The sequence below is a fragment of the Varroa jacobsoni genome, unplaced genomic scaffold (assembly GCF_002532875.2).
Source record: "Varroa jacobsoni isolate VJ856 unplaced genomic scaffold, vjacob_1.0 scaffold_734, whole genome shotgun sequence".
NCBI classification, from domain to species: domain Eukaryota; kingdom Metazoa; phylum Arthropoda; class Arachnida; order Mesostigmata; family Varroidae; genus Varroa; species Varroa jacobsoni.
Window position 1 is genome coordinate 104,277 of NW_019213636.1, and position 21,522 is coordinate 125,798.

At 40.8% G+C, this 21,522-nt stretch overlaps 1 protein-coding gene and 1 long non-coding RNA gene across 2 annotated transcripts in view; both read left to right on the top strand.

Annotated features, from left to right (window-relative positions):
• LOC111263103 (uncharacterized) overlaps positions 1-21,522 on the top strand; it is a 123,536-nt gene that overhangs the window by 65,970 nt on the left and 36,044 nt on the right. The gene's annotated exons all lie outside the window — the stretch shown is intronic.
• LOC147753116 (uncharacterized) lies at positions 10,687-16,909 on the top strand. Its single transcript, XR_015312152.1, has 2 exons — positions 10,687-15,925; positions 16,547-16,909. It is a non-coding gene; the product is annotated as an uncharacterized LOC147753116 (long non-coding RNA).

Here is a 21,522-nt window from a genome sequence, read left to right on the forward strand (position 1 = left end):
AGAATGAGACATTTCGTCATTTATTTAAAGGTAAAGAGAGAGCAGCCATTGTCTGTGGATTTCTAAAAGTTCGTGTGTGGTGTGCTATGGAGATACGAAAATAAGATAGGAGGATGTCAGGCTTGTGACATCCTGGAGGGAGTCCAGAAACTCAAAGAGAAAAGTTCGGAACTCGAAACCAGAAAACGTCGGATCCTGCATATTCTCAAATTTTATACCAAACGATACGTGATTTCAATAATCGACCATGCAACACATCAATACAGTGATTGGACCTGTGAATTTGTCTCTCCCACAATCTAGCCATAGCACACGGTAACGGAAACTAAACGATCACTGTCATACAGAATCAGCCATGAAAACGGAAAAAGGTTAATATAGTATAACAAGTAACTAAAATCAGTCAGTTTTCGACTGTTTTAAAAACATCTTACCTTACTTAAGAGTTTAGCAAATCTTACTTTCTTTAGACGCTCTAAGGTCTTTTTTTTTTTAAATATAATTCCGTTATGTATTTTGGCAAGTTTTTCTACTATTTCATCAGTGATATTTGTATGATTGCCCTATGCTTATTATTGTACCACCAGCAGCAAAAATGAGAAGGTTAGCTATAATTAGTTAGTATTATTATCCTGTTCGTACCATATTCTTCTATTGAAACGGTTCGTGTTAGCTCAGCCAAGATTTCCCATAAACTAGCAACAGATTAAAGCACTTAGCGGGTCACACACTGCCGACAGCCAATAGCTTCTATCGGCTCACACGTGATATCGCCGGTCTTTATGTTGCGGCAGCTTTTCCAATATCAGAAACGTTCTAGTATCTCTCCCGCGCTATAGCATATTTCCTTGAATTTTGAGCTTCTAACGATAATCATCACATAGCAGTACCGAGTCACGCTTATATCCTCTTAGAAAAAATGCCTTAGGTAAGCTTGGCTAAGTTCCCTTTAACGAAATTTTATTCAGAAACACGTTTAAGCACGTGATTATACCGGTGTCATAATTCTAAGCCGTAAAAACGAAACCACTAAAGATTTTTATTTTTTTATCATTTCAGGTAAGTGTTCCTGCGTAGTGAACATGAATGTATATGTACATGCACTGTAAACAGCTGATCTGTTCCTACTTAGCATCTGAACGCAACGCGGTAGCCGACGGTGGCAGACGACCATAACGGTATTACACTAAAGGTTCAATGATAATAACACGAGTTCAATTCGAACTAGAGTATGATCTCTGTGCACGATCAGCTGTTTAGGATAACATCATTGGAAATAGATCACAACAGCAAAAACGTGCATTAATCAAAATTTCGGCTATTTTTTTTTTAGCCTCGTTTGTGCCAAACATTTGTTCCATAGAAATCCTCGTTATCGATCAGTCAGCCTATATTTAACAAGCGACACATATTCTACATTCTGGAAATTCTCATCTCCTATGAAATCTTTTTTCCTTTACATATACTGCACGCCAGACGCTAAACGGAGTGCCTCGCTGATAACTACCCAGCCTGCAACCGAGTTCGATCCGCTTACTTTATAGATCACTCTACTTGATACAGTCATAATCCGCGCCATAACCATAACCAGCGAACTGTTGCCTTTGTTACTTGCTCCCTCCTCCTTTGCATTTCATCACGCATGCATATCGTGCTAGCAGTGGCCATTCTGCAAGCCTTTTCCGGTCAGAGGCCTTCGATCAGCCCGACACGGCCCCTAATCTATTCAGGATCTAAATATAGCTCTGTCTGAGCATGACAGTCTATGTAGTTGTCCAATGGTTACGATCACATTGAAAACCGCCTACATTGTGATAATGATCCTTCTCTATTGGTCGCTTTGTTAAGAGCTAAAAGAGCGACTATTCTCGGTTCCATCTTTAGTATCAGAAAATAAACGCCTCGATAGCTATACTGGCAACTTACACTAAGTAGCTATGTATGATGACACCTGTCAGTCTGAGCTTCTCAATCAATTACTGAGTCAGTCCTGTTAGAGCTTCGGGCTTCCTACGTATGTCTGAAGGATAGCTGAAAAGCTGGTCATAGAGTTTGACCGAGTCTACCGCTGAAGTCGATGAGTAAGCTGCTCTTCAGACCGCACTTAGCAATAATTCTGGTACCGCTGTTCAATTCAGCTTTGACCGATGGACGCATTATGAATTGTTGTTATCTACACTCTAAAATGAATGCCAAACCATTGTCGAGACTGCATAAACAAGCATTTCGTCAAATGTTATACACGTAATAGAAAAAGAAGAACAGAATCAAGAAAGACCTGAACTAGGTGGTCGAAAGTGAGAAGCAATGCGCCGACGAACCAACTTCAGGCGTCCACGTTTTCTGCGATGGGTCAGAATTGGCATCGCTCTTCTCACGTCCGCCAGTACACACGTATGGGTATTGCGAACGGTATCTTGTACGAGGTGTGGCTTGAACATCAGCCAGATGAGTTCAGCAACAAAGAAGGGATGAACGTGTACGAATGAGATGCTATATCGAAGCCACTGCTGCCCTAGGAATTGGAGAATACTTGGGACGCTCGGGGATCTGTACTTACTAGCTGATTGACTACCGGTTAGAATAGTATTAGAAGAGCTCGGACACAAATGAACAAGTCTGTGGTTCTCGTCAGTAACCCTAAATGAATACGCCAAGATCGTTTTTGATGCTTATCGCCAAAAAGGGATATGACGAGGAAATATATAAGAGTGAAAAACAGGCAAACTGTTCTTTCTAACATTTAAATATACTCGCTAGAGGTTTTTACGAACCTTGGAAATGGCTGACATGCGTTGTGTCCGACCATTGGCATAAGTGTTCGGGATGCTACACGAACATTTCAAGGCTTTGGTATTATTCGAGGGCTTTATATGAACATACGATCGTGGCAGAGCAAATACTTTGTATATATAATTATGCCGTCGCCAACAAGATTGGTTCTGTTTCTTCAGTTCTTCAACCAACGGACCGTGGTTCTATCCTCCAGGCCGCGTCGTTTTGGTTCTTATTTCTCCAAAAAGGTCGTTTCAATCTATAATCTAATGCAACAGTATTATACATCATCATATTGGTGTGCATGCTTGCTCATAAGCTACCCCATCAACAGAGGCTACATAAAAGTCACTTATTGGTTTTCCCGCTATTACCATACCACGCCGTAATTTCGTACCAGACAAGAGTTCAAGCAAACAAGCACACCCCCAGGCGTGTGGGGGGGGGGGGGGGGGCTTAACGCAGCCAAGATACGTTTATGGACACTTAATATATTCATAGCTCCGCGAGTCTTGAACCTGTGGTGTGCCACTTTCCCTGTATCTGTAAACTATATGCAGTTTCGGGAGCATATAGCACTTTCTCACTAGTATGAGCTATAGCTCGAAACCTGGCGGCGATGCGTTGTTCTGCGCATTCACTGTTGCCTCCATCTTATCTGTTGATTCTCATCGTTCAACGAGCCCGCCTGCCACTGATGTGGGCATGCTGGCCACGGCTAAAGAAATCAGATAGAAATAAACAAAAAAACACATACATGTGTGCGCGTCGATGGCGGGCGTACGAAAGAGGTACTAGAGGATCTAGGATGACGTGCCTGACTCACTCGATCCTGGTCGGTTACCATGATGAGACAAACTAAAGCAGAAGACGTACATTAACATGCGACCATGGTGCGAATTTTTTCCTAGAAAGTAGCCTAAGGTAATTGGCCAGGGTATCTGACCGCCATAGTATGAAACAGTGCTGGTAGCGAGCTAGGTGAAAGAAAACAAATTTGCTAGAGCGTTTGTATCAAATTAAGTACGATTTATTAAGTTACACAAAATGAGAGACAGTAGCCTAAGCTAAGATTAAGCGGTTCAGTTTCAGTTTAACTTCACTAGACGTTTTCCACATCCCGATGAGTCTTTTGAATCCTTCAACTAGTAAATTATGATCCCGCTGTCGCTAAGGGCAAGGCATAACGTAATACAGCGCTAAAACACCTACATTCGCAGAAATTAAATGAATGAGGTCGTCATAAAAATGCTGTATACTATCGAAAAAACCTTTCAGTGTACAACATGAAGCCCTGCTTGAGTCAGTACATTAAGAAAACGTATTTGTGATCAGGGCTCGACAAGAAAATAGGACCGAAATAAAAAGGCGATCAAGATCCACTAACCATATTTAACAATAACAGTTATTTTGTTATTTTAATTTCGTTAGCATTACCTCAAAAATAGCAACAACTATTTTCCTTCTTCTAATTAAACCTTCACAAACTGTATTCAAATACCTAGATAAAGTTTGCTACGTAGAATGGTTTCGCTCTTTAGAAAAAATACATGTGATTGAGACCGCTAGTTATAAATTATAAAGACAGGTACAACAAAATTGTCATAAAAGTGGTGTTAATTAATTTATTCAGAAAATTGATTACGTGAGGACTTTTATTAGCCCAAAGATAGATCTTCCAGTATCATCGTTAGCGTCACTAATTTACAAACTGTTTCAAAATAGCCTCTACGGGGCTTTAAGGATTGCAGCGCCATGCGGGCACTGGCCAGGGTGGGCGCAATGAAAACAATAGTAGAGAGTAAAAATTTTCGCCTACCACACATTTTACAAGATAGCAACGCACTTGTCTTTTATCGGTAAGGTCCCGCTGTCACACAGTGACAATTGTTTAAGGCTTATCATTGAGAAAATCTTTACCATGTTTTCAACTTTCGGCGTTTATCCATGATATCTTGTTGCCCAACTCACGGCTAATGATCGCCGAGCAAACGCCTAATGACTGGGTGCACCAAAATAGGAGCTATTAGACAAGCACCGTTTCGTATTATCGTACTATTTTTATATTATTATCCGGGCTTAGAAACTCGTGAAGATGTCGACAACGCCTTAGAGAACAATTGCTTCGCAGACCCCAACCGTCTACTAGTAGCAGCAGCAACAACAGTGCACTAGCTTCTATTATTTTGATGTCACCATATCATAACTAATAGAAATATTTTCAATATTTCATATAATACGGATAATCATATAAAGCTTATTATATGAATCGCTTTCGTAAGAAGATAAAATTGTCAACCTGTCGCATGAACACTAATAACGTTATCGTTGCCGCACTGTTGGAAGCGGAGCGGTCCGCTGTTTTGTTGTATCTTCGAGAACGAGTCAAACTAACGACAGGCTGCTGACCATTGTTCAACTACAGTGGAATATACGGTTTCTGATAACAAACATTTAGCTATAACTCATTGAGTAGGACCCAGCATCATTTCCTAGTAATGGCAGATCGCAGTGTTGGCCCGCTATTGTTCCTATTCGCATGTCACCAATGAGACGAACCCTTTGTCGTCGACGTTTGTCGAGGCATCGTGGGGAAAAAACACTCCAGAAGTCGATGACCCCCCGTCCGGTTGCCTAGTCGTTCACTGACTGTAACATCGTTGGATGCATCGGTGTACCGCCATACTTTCCAAGCGTACAGGTTTAAGTGGTCGCGTGTAAAAACAGGCAGGAGGTCACCGGCCTTGATACAGCCGGAGGTGAGAGATGGTCTAACGGGGTGACGTATACGACTAAATGCTACTTGGAAGATAACAACCTTGATTCGCAGAGCTGTGTCCCGTGCTTGTCATTTGGTCTGTTTATCAGTTGTCGGCTATGTGCGTTTCGAATTTAAACAAACGATGAAGCTAACTAAGTATGTGTAGATTCTGAGAAGAATTTCCAAGTTCAAAAGCTATAGAAAAGTAACACAAGAAGCTACTATATGTAGAAAAGACTACACACATACACAAAATGTTTTCTCGCGATCAGGGATGGCACTTGACAGATCTGCTATGTTTATCGCATGTATTTAGAAGCAGTAAACAAAGTTCTTTAGTAAGCTGGGAACGATGCAAACGTGTTGTGACACGAAGATATTTTAAACGCCACAATCATTGACCGGGGTCGCACCACAATTACGAGTAATTAAACATGACTTACTTAAAAAGTTACCGTCTGGTAAATAGTTTCACAAAACGCACCACGGTAACACTAAGTATTATTATTATTACAAGTTGACATATCATCTTTATTGGCCGAACCCATGGTCAGGATCGTATTGTTGATCCAACAATTGCCGCGACGCATCTTATTCCGTGATTTTTTGAGCTCCCTAAAAGTCGCCATGTCACAGAGCGTGCAAGCCTCTGCCTAATGTCAACCGTCATTTTATTTTTGCTTCGTTATTAAACAACCTTCGTATTCTAACGCATGCGTGTTCCACGTCATGTAATCTATTCAGCCAACACTTGACTGCTTGCTTGTTATATATATATATATATATATATATAGGGTGAAACGGCTCCTGTGTAAGATACCTTGTTGCATTTCCATCAGTGGTACAGCAGAGATAAGCGTCAGCAATGGTCGTTTATGCTGGCGGTAGCAGCGTCTGCCTGCGGTACGATGGCACGAACCTTACATCGAAAGCGTAAAAAAGGAGGGTGGAGAATCGTGGCTATTACTGTAGCAGGACTACAATATATAAGACTACCGTCGTTACTACGCAGGCCACTATTGGCTCATTTGTGATGGATTCTTGAGCCGGTGTCCGAGAGGGGAGCCTCGTCTCCCCACATTTACCCATTCTTAAGCAAAAAGTACTACAGCTTTTCCTATGTTACGGCTATTATTATGACGACAATCATTACCATTATTATGGGGCCCAAAAATAATATCACAAGGCTTGAGCAACCGGATGTGTGTGGTGGTCGGGCGCGTGTGATGTAATTCACAAGGATCAATATGAAATGAGCTGTTAGTTATTAGCGGAGAAACGCAAGGGATTTCGACCGGGTACAAGGTGGGAAGGACAGAAATCTACCGAAGGGAACTGCTTACCGGCGGTAGAACTAAACAAGTCGCCGTCGTTGATCTGTTCGCGTATAAGTGCTAAGTTGTCAAGTGACATTGACCACACGAGCGAGCGAATGGTATTTTTGGAATAACCCCTATTACATACACGATCTCGTTGGTTTTGCGTGAAAGTAGTGTTTGCCAGGCTAGCTTTAACAGGCTTCTCGTTGAGCTTGAAAGTATATCATTTAATAATATGATACGTTACAACTGGTAACAAAGAGATGCTGGCTGACGAAACCTGCATTTGCCAACAGCTTTGTTGTTTTGCAAAAACAGCAGTTTGCGTATATATACAGTTATCAACTAGATCGCGTGTATGTATATAGTTTAGACTGTCCCTGTAGTAAGCGTGCCGCTGAATATATGTCTTGAAGCTCTATAATAAGCGTAAAATACGTGAAATAACGTGAACGACAAGAAAGAATACTAGTTAATCTAGTATGTATGATGCAACTCTAGTGATATGATATTCTCTTGGCTTGTTTCTGCCACCCTGATATTGAATAGAAGCTTTCTGTCTCATGGAATCAGAAAAAGATTACCTCATAATTGAATTGCTGCTTATGTTTCTGCCGCGATCGTCTTCAGTCCCGCCAAACAGCACCGGCATCAATGATTTTCTGATGAGCGCGTTCATTTGCAGTGTCTTCTGTATAGCAACAATCCGTATCTCTGCGTAGCGTTGTTGCTACACAATAACACGGCAGTAATACTTGCCATCATAACGTGAATACTACCCCTCCTGGGCGCCATCTCCTTGCCATTATCAAGCCACGATCCTATTCATCCTCGAACCAGTCTAATATACATATTTGCATTAAAGTGATCGGTTGCTTAACCTGAACAAGGACGATGCCTCGGTAGGATACGGTGCATAAAAGGACGATTAGATAATAGCAGGACGTCATAACGGATGGCATTAGAAGAACTGGTGTTCAAAAGCGGCCCCTGTGCCGTACCTGTGACTTATGTAATTGAAAATTTACATGTTCTTGCTGCAGTTTATAACAGTGTTGAATTTTACGAAAGTGAAGTATGTGTTAATAGGTAACCAATAGCGATGATGATGATAGATGGTAGATTTGTCGTTTACTTGCTTGTTTTGCGGTTATTACTATCAACTCTTATATGTGGAATCTGTAATACATAAGCAATATACGAGTAAACGACTACCATACAGGTAAGCGATACACAGAAAAGGCCTATCAGAATACTCCTGTAATTATTTATAATTATATAAACTAAGTGCCTAGACGAATGTTTTTGTGAAACAAGTATTTCGGCACAATATATCCCAAAAAATTACGTGTATTTGTCTAGTCAAGTCATGCCCATGTCTGTGAAATCTAACATTTCAAGATTAATATTAAGAAAAAATAGCATTATATAAATGTTACAAATAAATGTCGTTGAATATAAGAATACATTTTTTTTTCTAGGAAAAACCCCAGCTGTCAATGGCCACGGCACTAGATCACAGCTAGACAATCAAACTGGATTAATTTTTGCATTGTACTACGCTAAAAAAATACAAGTGTTTGTATGATAAAAACAAGTAAACATATTGAAATGGGTTGAATTTTGGATGCGGCTTCACTCTCGAGGCGTTCTTTTCGTTCTATAGCAAACTGACACAAGCAGAAGCAAGGGGAAACATACTATTATTTTACTTTGATCGACGATCCTTCATTCTGTGGATGAGCGTAAATCTCTCATCAAAACCATGAATAGGATTCTGCCTTCTTTGAATCGACGTACGGAAAATTATCATCCAGGACTCAAAAAATTAGGGGCTATGATAATAAGTGAGCTGTGGAAAATGAGCGGAAGACGAAGCGCTGAACCTGAATTCAGTAAAAATACAGATTTAACAGAGTTAGCTAATAACAAATTTTACCAGTACTTTAAAGCTAATGTAATTTTTTTCCACTAGGGTGCGGTGGTAACGTGTGTACCTACGGGACCTAGAGACACGTGAAATGACTTTAGTTTATGATTTTATATAATACAGGCACGTCTGCTAAGAATAAGCAGTGAACTGATCTGAATAGGGCTGGCTCCATAAAAACTTCCTCTTTAGATTGTAACAATAAAACGTTGCCTAGCTTCGTTTTAGTATAAAGGTTAGTTTATCTAACGTATTTCTTTCAGCTGATTGCCGTGCGGGAGCCTGTAACGTTAAAAGGACAAAACTGATCGCGTATGCCGTACTAATAATGCCAAACTTTGTGCTTTTCTACGTCCATCGTTCAAAAAGCATCTGGCTAACTTAAAAAAGTGCTAAAAAAATAGGCTTGTCCATTGCTGATAGCAACGCGCCCTTTGCACCTGTAGCTGTTCGAATTTTCAGTATTTTCCTGAGATTTTTGTCTGCATATACCGCGAGCGGTTGTCTCAAACGAATGTTGCTTACGCTAAATGTCGATTGGGCCTTTATCTATGCTTCTGTACTCCCTCCACTGAAATTGGCGCTCCACTGAATCGTTCGACCTCTACGGAAACGGGTTCAGAAAGCGTCAGTTTACGAAAACTTTATTGTCGCTTCCACCAATCACGTGCGAACTTTGCGGAACTTCGAAAAAAATATCGAAAGGGCTTCCTCTGCTGTTCAAGCTAATTAATTCGCTGTAGCAATATTCAAATGACGTAACATTTGCGAAAACCGCTGAGCTAAACCATGCTCTATTACCGCCCAAATTATCCCAAGTCAGAGACACTTACTGGCTAATGGATATAATGCAGACGGCTGATAAAAGCGAAACATATCATTAAAAGCAATTTTTGCTTTTTTACAACAACAATACTTACAAAAAATTAAAAAAACAAAAAGTGGTTCTTGGATTACGTAAACAACGCGAGTTTTGCTCAAGGCAACCGCTTCTACTGTACGCGCGAATCGACTATACACAAAAGACAAGGTCAAACTCAAATTCAATATTTTCACTCAAAAGTTAAACGTTGGGATAAATACGACCTCGGCCGTAATGCCATATAATTTACTAAACAAGTCGCAAGAGGCGTTCTTAGGATGAAACTTAAGCATATTTTTTTAATGCAAATAAAATATTTCTTTTCGTGTAATCTTTCGATGCCTACTCGGTGGGCAGCAACGATGCTGTCGTCGTCGTCGGCGAAAGCCGACCCTTCCCGCGAAGTTCGAGGTTAAATGATCTGACTTCGTTCCATTATCTGCCTCTCCGATCGACAAAACTAGAAGTGTTTGCCATTTGGCTCCATTGTAATTATCATTGCAATTCTTATTACTATTATCGTTACTATCATCGAAGTCAGCATCAGCGACGTCGTCATTGTACAGTACAAGGTCAATGTAACGCGGTGGCAATGGGTTAGAGTGAATAAATATATCTAATCTTATATACGTGCATCGATTCGTCGACAATGCTACCATTAATCACCAAATAGATAGCACGACAGCTGTCCAAAAGCACGTAGCAGCCTTACATACATAGAACAAAGGTCACCAGACCCTGTCGGTCTCTACTCCGACAAAAAACGTTTCGCACTTGACGTATACTATACAAACGAATGCGCGCAAAGCCTGTCTTATAACATCGTACACGCGTTCGAATAGCGTTAGGAAAAGCAAAATACGTCCACTATATGTAGCGCAATCTCAATGGCACAATTCATAGCAATCGCTTACTCTGTTATTGCTAAGCAATGACTACTATTATTGCTATCGTGTCGTAAGCCTAATAGTACCTATTGGCACGCGTTTTCTCTAGCAGGCTTCGGCAACTGCTGTGAAAAAAGGAAGCTGTAAAGAACCTGAAGGTTTTTTATAGAAATTCCGAGTTTACTTATAATTCGTTTCGTTCCATTATGAGTGATCACGTTTTAATCTGCCGGATATTTTTGTTAGTACCGATAGCTATTTCTGTCCACGTCGTGCCTTGCACAAGCCACTCCGTACGTGTAGCACGGGATGCAGATTCATCGATAGATTTGTGTCGTTTCTGCGCGTACCGCCTCAGCTTTTGCGTCAGGCGATACTTAGTATTTTTGCGTAATCGGAAAAAAAAACTGATTTTCACGTTATGCCGTATTATTTCACAGCAGCAGCAGCAGCAACAACCAACGACCGCCAGCAATGAACTGGAGGCTCCTGTATCGTAAATATAATAAATCTAAGGTATTTGTCTGATCGTCTTTGTCATTGCAAACACAGATGTCAAGGTTTGTTTTCGAGTTTTGCTGATATCGTTGAAATCTACACCATACACCATAGATAGATACACCAATGTAATCAATTAATAATAGTAATAATAACAACATTTACTGCTCTATAGGGTGACGTTGTTGGATATATAGCGTTTCGATTTGTGCTATCATTACGCTTGTCGATTTCTACGGTTATTGTAAAGCGCCAATGTTGCACTGTGTACGGCGCGAGCTACGCGGAAAAAAGGTTATCTGAACATGTATCACAACAAAAAAATTTGAAAGTAACTTAGGACTGAGTATCTTTGATCATCGACAAGCACCGTCTGAATAAACAGACAGGAATCGATTACAAATTGTCGACGGATTGAGATAAACAACTCAATAAACCATAGGGCTGCCTGTCATGATTCGGAGAAAATGTAGCGGGGGTTTGCGGGGGGAACAACCGGGAGAATGCATATAAGATGCTATCAATTTCTTTATTAATTAAATGATTTCAATAAACAACTTAACGATTTAGGCATTCGATTGATAACTTAGAACTCACCACTTAATCGTGTGCATCAGTGTAATACCGATCTGTACAAAGAGCACTTGTCTTCATAATGCGATCATTGAATGGCCACTGAACCAGGTATTTTGGAATATATGCATCTTACGTTTTTGTATATAATATAGGAAAAAGCCGCTGCCTCCACTTTGCAATACGGTTCGATCGCGTAACCGCTAACGTCCAGTTGTAAAACCTTAGAAAAGGTACACAACATCAATAATGAAAAGACCGTAAGGCCCAGAAGCATGAAGTTAAAGAAGTTAGAGGACACAGCCTATATTGTGCACATCATATATTATTAGGCGAATGGCTCCCCGTGCAGTATGAGTATGCTAACAGTGGTGCCAGCGATGAAGTAAGCTATTGAGGACGTTTGTACATGAAAGACAAAACGACCGTTTCCAAGCAATACACGTCCTCACATTGCTGTTGAACACTGCGCCATTGAATGTCTACGCGCACTAATAAAAACATTAACTTATTATAAAGATAAGTTATTTTTCGAATAAGTCCAACAGGGGTTTCGGTAGCTTTAGCGTTGAATACCTCGATCCACAAACGTATAATCTCTTAAAACGCAACTAAGCTTTCAAACTAGATTTTAAAAAAAAAAAAACAAAATCTGTATTCATTTCAGAGAATTTAGCCTTCCGCCAACACGCGTTCATTTCAACTCTCCATTGGACTTTGGCCATAGGCGATCGTTAGCGAAATGTGGAAATTCGCATTCAGCCAAACTGATCCCGCGAGTCACCGCTTTCAAGCCGATGCGGCGGGTGATAATATGAAGCAGCTTTAGACTGTGTCACATGTCGGCTATCTTCCCACCGGATAAAAATCAAAACATCAGTGAAGTTCTTACTCTCACCGTCGAATCACCGCTTACGCGGCAACGTTCAACCTGCCTGCACCATATTGAACCTGTTCCAACAACTGGGTTTGGTTTTTTCGATTTTGAATCGCGTAACAACGCAGCTCTGTAGTCCGAACGGGCTCCAACCAAAGGCAGAACGAAGTCTTCGAATGAGACGATACTAGCAGGTGCCTTTCCACCGGAGGCCACCATCGTCGACGTAGTTCAACGCATCACGCAGTAGCCGATGACAGCAGAGCGGGTGCTAGACCCTCCTTCTGAGTGGGGGGCCGATTTTCTCAACGGGCTTTCCATTCTTCCTCCGCTAAGAGCGTTTGATCGGATCGTCTGGGTTCAGCGCCCATTCGCCCGGGTTTCAGCTGCTACACCATTGCCGCTAATATAGCTACAGTTGTCGATGAAGACCTGTCATTGTGCTATAATGTCCACTTGTTCATTTGTTCGAGGAGTAGTGGACCATGCGGTTGTCGGAGGTGAGAGAAGATTTCAAAAAGTTGTCAAACAATGCCTAGTGATGTTTCCCGCAGGCTGCCAAAGGCAAGGTCGTGCAAGGATGATGTACGACCGAGAACAGCGTACATGTGCATGTTACGAGGAAACGTACCTGCATTTTGCACAAATTCGAATTTGAATGATTAGGGGCATGGGAAGGCTACTTAGTATGTTTAATGCTAATTACTAGAAGTCGAAAACGATCAGGGCAAAGGGCAACTGATGGGCGCTAGACATTCATTCGTGACGCTTTTACTCAAACGAATAATGTTGACTAACGCTATATAGAGTGGTAATAAGTTCGTTAGAAGGGCAATTGCTTTGAACACTGGCTATATCAACAAGTGGTACTGCCGTTTTTGGATTGGGAATTAGTACTATATGTACAAGCTGCACGAAGATCGCAAGCTTTTGGCCTGGCCGAACATGTACATTTTTTGTATATCAATATCATAGATAGTTTGTTCCATCTGAAAACACTACGAGGTTTTTCACCATTCGACATGATAGATCCATTTTATCTGTTTTATAATTGTATCTATTAGCATAGTGATAATCCTTAGTAGTATAGAGAATACACACTCTTCCGGACGTTCAGTAGGTAAAGAGTTGTTGGGTTTGAGCAGTAATGTATTTTTTTACAGTCATCGTTGTAAGTGTTAACTAAATTGTAATTGTTTTTATATTCACATAAAATCTAGTGTGCATCTTGGTTGATGGTCATTTTTGGTGACCCTTTACGTTTTTGGGGGGCTATTGCTAACACGGTCGGCAGCCATGGCTCCAGACTAACAGAGGGTAACCTTTACACACAACCTGAATGCGATAACGTTTGACCTGAGACTAAATACGCACTAGAAGGAGCCATACAATCGCTGGCTTTCTGCCCACACACGAGGCTGCCAGAGACAACATAAAACGCAACGTTATTATCCGTCTAGACAGATGGATGCGTGTTCTGCGTAGACGGTTCGTGACAAGATGCCTAAATATAGTACAGGTCATTTTAGAAAAATGTGCATGTCCACTTATTTCTAGCTGAGTTGAGAAGAAGGCCAAAAAAAAAAAAAAAAAAAAAGTAATTCTGCTGCTCAACTTTTGTACACTGCTGCATATAGAGAAGGATCGGGCAACAAACAATTCATGATGAATCTATCCTTCCTTTTTTATTAAGCGATAGCTAAAATCGAATAAGTACCGAGAAAAGAACTGCTGCTGTTTCCAGGAAATCAGTGAAACGGTTATCTCATTGGTCCTTCGTATTTGTAAGCTGTATATGTTTTTGCTTGTGTTCGGCTGAAAATCAATCTAAATCATAACAGTGACATAACAAATCAGCTTGTTGCTGGATTAACCTGGAAAGCTTTTGTCTGAGCATGAGGGAACGAAACTTGAAACAAAGTCAAAGGGCTAGATGCAGACTTTCATGTAACTTTTCCTTTTTTCCTTTCGTCTCGACATTTGTACATCGGGACCCAGACACACAACGTTACAACAAGCATTGTGACGTGGTAAGGAGGTGGCGTTAACACTGCCTTATTGATATTTATGTATAATCTCAATAGATATCAATTTCGAATAGATTTTTCTTTGTCCTAAAACGGATTATTAGAGTTATGGATGCCAGAAAATATATCTGATTAAGATAATACAATGCTCAATGGACCGATTTATACTTTTGTCGGAGTGCCACTTTGCGGCGCGTCGTTACATCTCGCTCAGAGTCAGATTCACATGAAATGAAAGGTTGACTATTTACCAAAAAAAAAATAACATTTTCTCTCAAAAGTGAATAGATACATATAAAACTAATTTGAAATCGTTTCTTTCCTTTTCATGACTATATCTCTGTGGCGTACAATGTCCGGGATTTAATGATCGTTCAGCACGCCTTCGTATCCCTCCCTAAAGTATTTTGCTATACGAAGCGAGACTATTGTATTGTCAGAATTAACAGCAGTATTCGAGCAGCAGCAACGAGATAAACATCCAGCGATACGTTCATCAGGAATACATTTATCAGCGGTATTACTTGATTTTCTGGGTAAACCTTTTGCTTTCTCGGGAGTAGCATTCTATGATTTTTATCGTTCAATATGCTATTTCGCTAGGTCACATGTCACTTCAGAAAATCGTAAAAAATATCGTATCGATACGCGTCTTCCGTTATCAGTGCATGCAACAGTATCAATTTAGTGGTATCATCAACTGTCCTAGGATGTTTAGTTATCGAACGATATTATTTACCTATAATTTCATTATCCTCTATAAATAATCCCCGTCCGTGCGGCCTACTGTAGGCCCTAAAACATTGGCATTTGTACCCCTAAATGCCTCAGCAAAAAGCTGCCACTCTAACCATTTGCATGCTGAGTCAGTCTGGACAGAGACGTTTGCATAGCTAGTTTACGGCACGTAATTACGCCGATTTGGGCGGGAAGGGAGCCACCGTAGCTTCCACTGGGTCTTCCATACCTTCCGGTAGCTTAGCCGACAAACAACATAAGCAAAATGGATAATGCGCTAGAGGCAAAACTAGTCACCCATAGTACAATTGTAGGTTTGGAGCCACAGTGGGCCATGCGTGCCACCTTTGTTCAGTCGTATTACAGTGCATAGTGTCTGCGTAAATATGTAACTATTACATACAGGTGTACGCAGGACACAGCTGTCCAGCGCCCTCTGGTGGATTTTATCAAGGGCAACTGCCCGTACCGCCCAACATTGTCCTGTGTTCAAATAAACTGTAATGTAACGGTAAACTGGCAGATAGACAGTCAGTCCCACAGTGATCTAGTGCTGATTCCAATGAACAATGGATAACTTGCTTCGTCTTTTCTCAGCTGACTGGAAAAAGGCCTCTGCTATGATTGCAATGGCGGTCGCTAAAAACACACTGACCGTTTGAATGACGATGATTATTGGTGAGTGTCGTATTCAATAAATAGGAAATTTGCCCAATGGAAAAATGATTAATGTGGAAACTTGTGGTTTATATTATTTTTAGCTTATATATATATATATATATAATCAGTATCTGTAACTCTAATTTTGCGCTACATAGTTGTTGATAGCGGTTCGGTGTATTCGTGAAAACAACAAGATGGATCTACTAACTCAAACAAGGGTATACATATTGTAGGGATTTTTGTTGGTCGTTTTATGATTGATCATAAGACTGAGATGCCACGTGTGTAAGGGTCCTGCGCCAACTACAAGCATTACTGCATGTAATTGTCAAAAACAGAGCTAGACTAAGAGGTCCTTAACAAACTAAGCGTCCCGGCAATTGGCAACTTTCATCCTTAAATTAACACCTATTTGACACACAAAGGACAGCGTATGGTAAAGGCGCACGGATGCGCACTGAGCTTTACCACAACAAAAGTCAACGATACAATAGAATATAATTGCCGGCTCACTCTGTATGTACACTTATGTAGTTCGTCTTGTATTGGACAAAGGAAAATAAAGAGATGGTCGGTGCTCGGTTGCGGTTCGTCGGCTGTGAGCTGTGTAAGAATGTCCTTTCATTGTTTTTTCAGCTACCCAACGTGGCCGCGATAGATAATTTTCGCAGGTAAAGTCGATCACGACGCACGTTTCAGACGCTTTCTATCACCGTATTATATTTATGGAAGTATAAGAATGAACGTTCACTCACCAGGACTTTAGCAGGTAGAGGCGTTCACGGCTGATTGTAAAGGGCGACGTTCCAACAGCTGCTCCCAATAGCAAGCGGATTCAAATAAGATTTGGATTACGGGTTTATATTCACAAAAATTATGATTATGTCGAGATTTATAATTCTAGTTTAGACCAAAGGAAAACAATAAATAACCACCAAAATTGACTTTTTTTTTTCTCAACTTTCAATATAAAATTCAATGGGTGGTCAATTTATTCTATTGCGCGTCTCATTTAAATACAAATTTTCCGGCCATATTTCTTCAGACTTGCAAGAACTGATATAGATCATTAGTTTTTACGTTCGATTAGATATTCGTATTATATCTATTTAAATGAATACTACCATTTACGCTACCAATTTAGCGATGATAGCGAGGTGACTAAGTTTACGTTTATTCGAACAGTTTATAATATCTTGTGGGAATAAATACGTAAGGATTATGGTTGCGTCATGTTCATGTTACGCTCCCTTGGATCTGCCTGGACAAAAACTGACGGATTTCAGGGATCGCTGTCGACATTGTCTGATATCAACACATCGCTGAACTCTGGCGTTTTTTTTTAGTTCAGAGCAGTGCTACAGTTCATTTGGTTTGAACCTTTTAGGCTTCAAATATCAACTGTATCTATACTGAAAAAATTAAGAATCGTCATGTCGTTACGGCCCTAAATGACAGGCACGCTTCCAGTAGGGTCACTTCTGTTGTTATTTGCGGATGCTTCAATAGGCTTCGCGGCTGTCAGTAACGAAAGCTTAGACGTCTAGTTTAGTCCATGTACTTAAGTTTCATAACTTGGCCCTCGCCAGAGTGAAGATAGCGGGCTATTGCTTATGCCTTCACCATTTAGCATTCACATGGTGTTTTTATTTTACTGAAACAATAGTGAAGGCGTCCTTCATTGGGTAATCTAAGCGCGCTGAATGACGATGAGCGAATAGTCTGTTGGCGATGAACGAAGTAATCACCAACAAATACGTTCACCATCTCGAACGGAACACTTGTACCATTCTTGGGGGCGCGGACACGGCGATATATAAACTAAATGTTACATTCGTTGATCTATTTTTGACCATCGCAATTTACTGTTTAATCTTTTTTATTAATTAATGTTAGAAATAGGACGATAAGGGATTTACGTTAACACTGTAGAACGTTTAGCGGTAAGTTCGAATTAAGTGCAGAGCAAACGTACGTCGTTCAGAAGACAGCATCACTAACTTATCGTCTGAATACTGCTTTGATTTCGGCTGTTGTTGATACTTCAGAAACAACATAGTTCTATCTGTGAGAGATACCGCATTTAACAAGATAAAATGAGCTCAATGTCCAAAAATCTGCCTTGTTATTTTTGTAAAAATCGTATACCAGATACACTCTAGTTATTCTATGTATATATAATCTACATATTGACCTATGGGACGATTCATATCCGTAGCCAAAAACACACCTTGTTCACACGTTATGTATAACGGTTTCGAAGCTCTGCAACGGTCTCCCACTTTTCGCTGCTGCGCTAATTGTCATTTATCAAAATGATCACATGCAATTTGTCTTTGGTCATCCATAGAATTCATTCATTCGTATTTGACACGCATAGAATGACATGGGTTGAACCTGTAATTGACCGGTGATTGACACACGATTTACGGCGCTGTGCCCCCCCAACTTCCGGTTCTATTACCTCTAGTGAAAAGTGTCCTATTGTGGGCTGGGCTGATGATATTGGCCATTAGCCTTCCAACAGGACGCTGTAAAATTCTGCCTTACTAATCGCTGCAGTCTGTTGGAGAATCTCATCATTCTGCTATAATATCGCTCAAGCCTCGAATGATACGGAAACCTCGTCTCGTCAACTTGCTTTAGCTATTATTTCCCGTGCATGATTTCAGTGGCCTCGTTTGACTTGCACATAACTGGTCAACAAATCGTTTCGATATTGTCGGAAAAACGGTATATGCACATTTTGTATATAATTTAGGCTTTTTCTTTTCGCTTAAAACATCACTCCTTCATCATACATTGAAGTGCTTTTACTCTTATGGTTGACACAATTAATACCAGTGGTAAAATACGACAGAATTTCCTGCTACTACTGAAACTCATATGGGTACACGGCTGAAACTACCGCAAACAGACTAGTAAATCAACCCAACACTTCCTGTCGTTGATGACTATTACGAGGTGCAACGTGTATGAGGCGATCATAGTAATTGCAAAATGGCCTACTGCAGGTATCTTCTCGCTAGTGGCGACTATCTTTCCGGCGACGAGGTTTTTTCTATTCACGTACGTTGCTGCGACGTCGACGATGAAAACCTACCCGAACTCCTTGAGGATACCACTCTGTTAATCTCAGCATTATTTCTGCTCACTTTTCGTTTAGTTTCGTACGCTTTTCACTACTTCTCACCGATAAACGCACACATCAGTCGTAAAAGCTAGACGTGCTTACGTTGTTCTCAACGGAGCGTTCTATCAACATTACCTCTTGAAAACCATCTTGTACTATACGATATATCCATACTCCTTTCTATATTGCGCCGTCATATGAGGGCATTGTTACGGTCACTATCGAAATTCATGTTCCTCCGATGGTGGTCCGATTCGACTACAACAGCAGCCTCAGTCACAACGACAAATAAGGAAAATAAACAGAAGCAACACCAATGTTGCAACTGAACACAGGTTCCCAGCAACTTAAGCTGCTTTTACGTTCCGTAACCCATTACCTGCAGATATTTAGTGGTGATGTGAGGAAGACTCATGACCCTCTTCCGTTTGTGGTTTGTCCAGACACATAGCATGGTGTGGCTGCAACAAACAGTGTAACCACGGCCCAACGAGAGCGAACGTCGCGGCGACGCACGAAGTACGTTTTTCGAAGACTCATCATCGCCACCCTATCGACACGAGCAGCAATATCGAGGCTTAACATCCATGTGAAGCGGGGGTTGAAGTAACGGCGGGATGGTTTAGTGGTTCTGGATTGCCAGTCGCAGAAACAGCTACGCAGAAAAAATATCAACATCTTTTTATAATAGAACGAAAGTCAGCGCAAGACTATTACTCCTTCGAGCGTAACCACAGCTCATCAGGCGCGGCCGGAGACGTCTGAGGCTGTAGGTTGCTGCGGGATATCCGACGTTGCTGCCGCCATCGTCGCTCACTCCAGCATCGATGTGCTCCACCAAACTACGGACAAGGGATACGTACATCTGCGGCTTTCTACGAGTCTCTGCAACTGTGTATGTGCGCCGTTGGTTTGTTGAGCTAAATGTCTACAATCGCGCCGTTCCCTGCATTTTCACCTGCGTCACTACTGCTACCGAAATCGAAACTCAACTGATACAGACACTCACTGATACCATTATCATGGGTACGCGAATTCAGTGGCGCAGGGGTGAGCAAAACTCCGATTTATTTAGAGACAAACGAAAAAACACATTGAACAAGTGTCGTACAAACTGTATGTACCGATAGGAACACTAGAATTTCTATCAATGCGAAAATGTAGAAGTCGACGACGGTGGCGGCGATGGGAACGCAGAGGCCAGCAGCTTTTAATGACGCTTCGAAAGTCACCAGGGCGTGATAGATGCAAAAAAAGTTAACTGAGAAACGGCCAAACACTCAAATTGCGCTGGGATCGATAGAAAAGTGGCGATATTAAATAAAATGGAAGATTAATGCGACCGCTGCGGTCGTTGTTGGAATACGCACTGCTTGTTATCTTCATGTAGTTGCTTTCTCCCAAAACACGAAGTTCGAATGGCGCTATACAATAAATCAGATGGAGAACTCGACAAGTTATAAACGGCTATACGAAGTTAGTCTAGGCGCTATATATATATTAAGTCCTGAATAATGGCCATATACATACTATATAAATGACTTGTAGTAACTTGGCTAAGTATTACAGTAATAGGAATTCACTGTCGCAAACCGGCATAGCCCACAAGCGCTGAACGCTGTGATGCATTATAAGCTAAAACTAATACGACACTTTAGACGAAACAACCGCCGAGAGTTTTCGGCTGAAAAGGAACTACTTTACCTAGCGTCTGGTGACATAAACCAACTGATCTATGGAATATATATATATACATATATATATATTTTTTATGACAGCTTAACATTATTCTACAAGCCAGCTAGATTTTATTCATTAGCTCTTAAAACGAGATTTATTATTACGTTACGGTAGAGAGCTATGCATAGATTCATGGTAGCAATGCGGTTTCTCATAGGCGCATCACGTTAGCGTGGACAAGATAACAGAAAAACAGTTTATATATGATAGGTTATAAATGTTCTCTTCAATATTGATTTTGATTTCACCTACCTATTTTTAAAAGTGCTACCGAACAACAAAGTAAAATCGTTTCACTAGACCTATCTTTACTGGATATTCACTGGAAAAAAAAGAATGGTCTTTGCAAAAAAAAATGGTTTTTGTCCTTTGCAGAAGAGACAATAGGACCTACAAGAGGTGGGGCTACTTCGACTAAAAAATTGTCCATCCTATCTCCATGTGTATAATTCGTTATTGATAATTCATTGATTAGATCTGCTTGCCGGACTTGTTGCGCTGTAAAAGCGTAATCACAGTATGCCTTGATCCTTACTGAATCAAAAAATCTACAGATCCGTTAAAGTTTCTTTCGCAGGAAACCATGTACTCCTATGGTATTTCAATAGCCAATTTCTTCGATCGTATACTGTTTTATATATCTTTACCAACATTCACTATGAAGACACATTTGCAGGCGTAATGCTTGCTTTACAAATCCTTGAAGCCATTGTGTTGGCAAGATGTTCGCGAGAAAGGA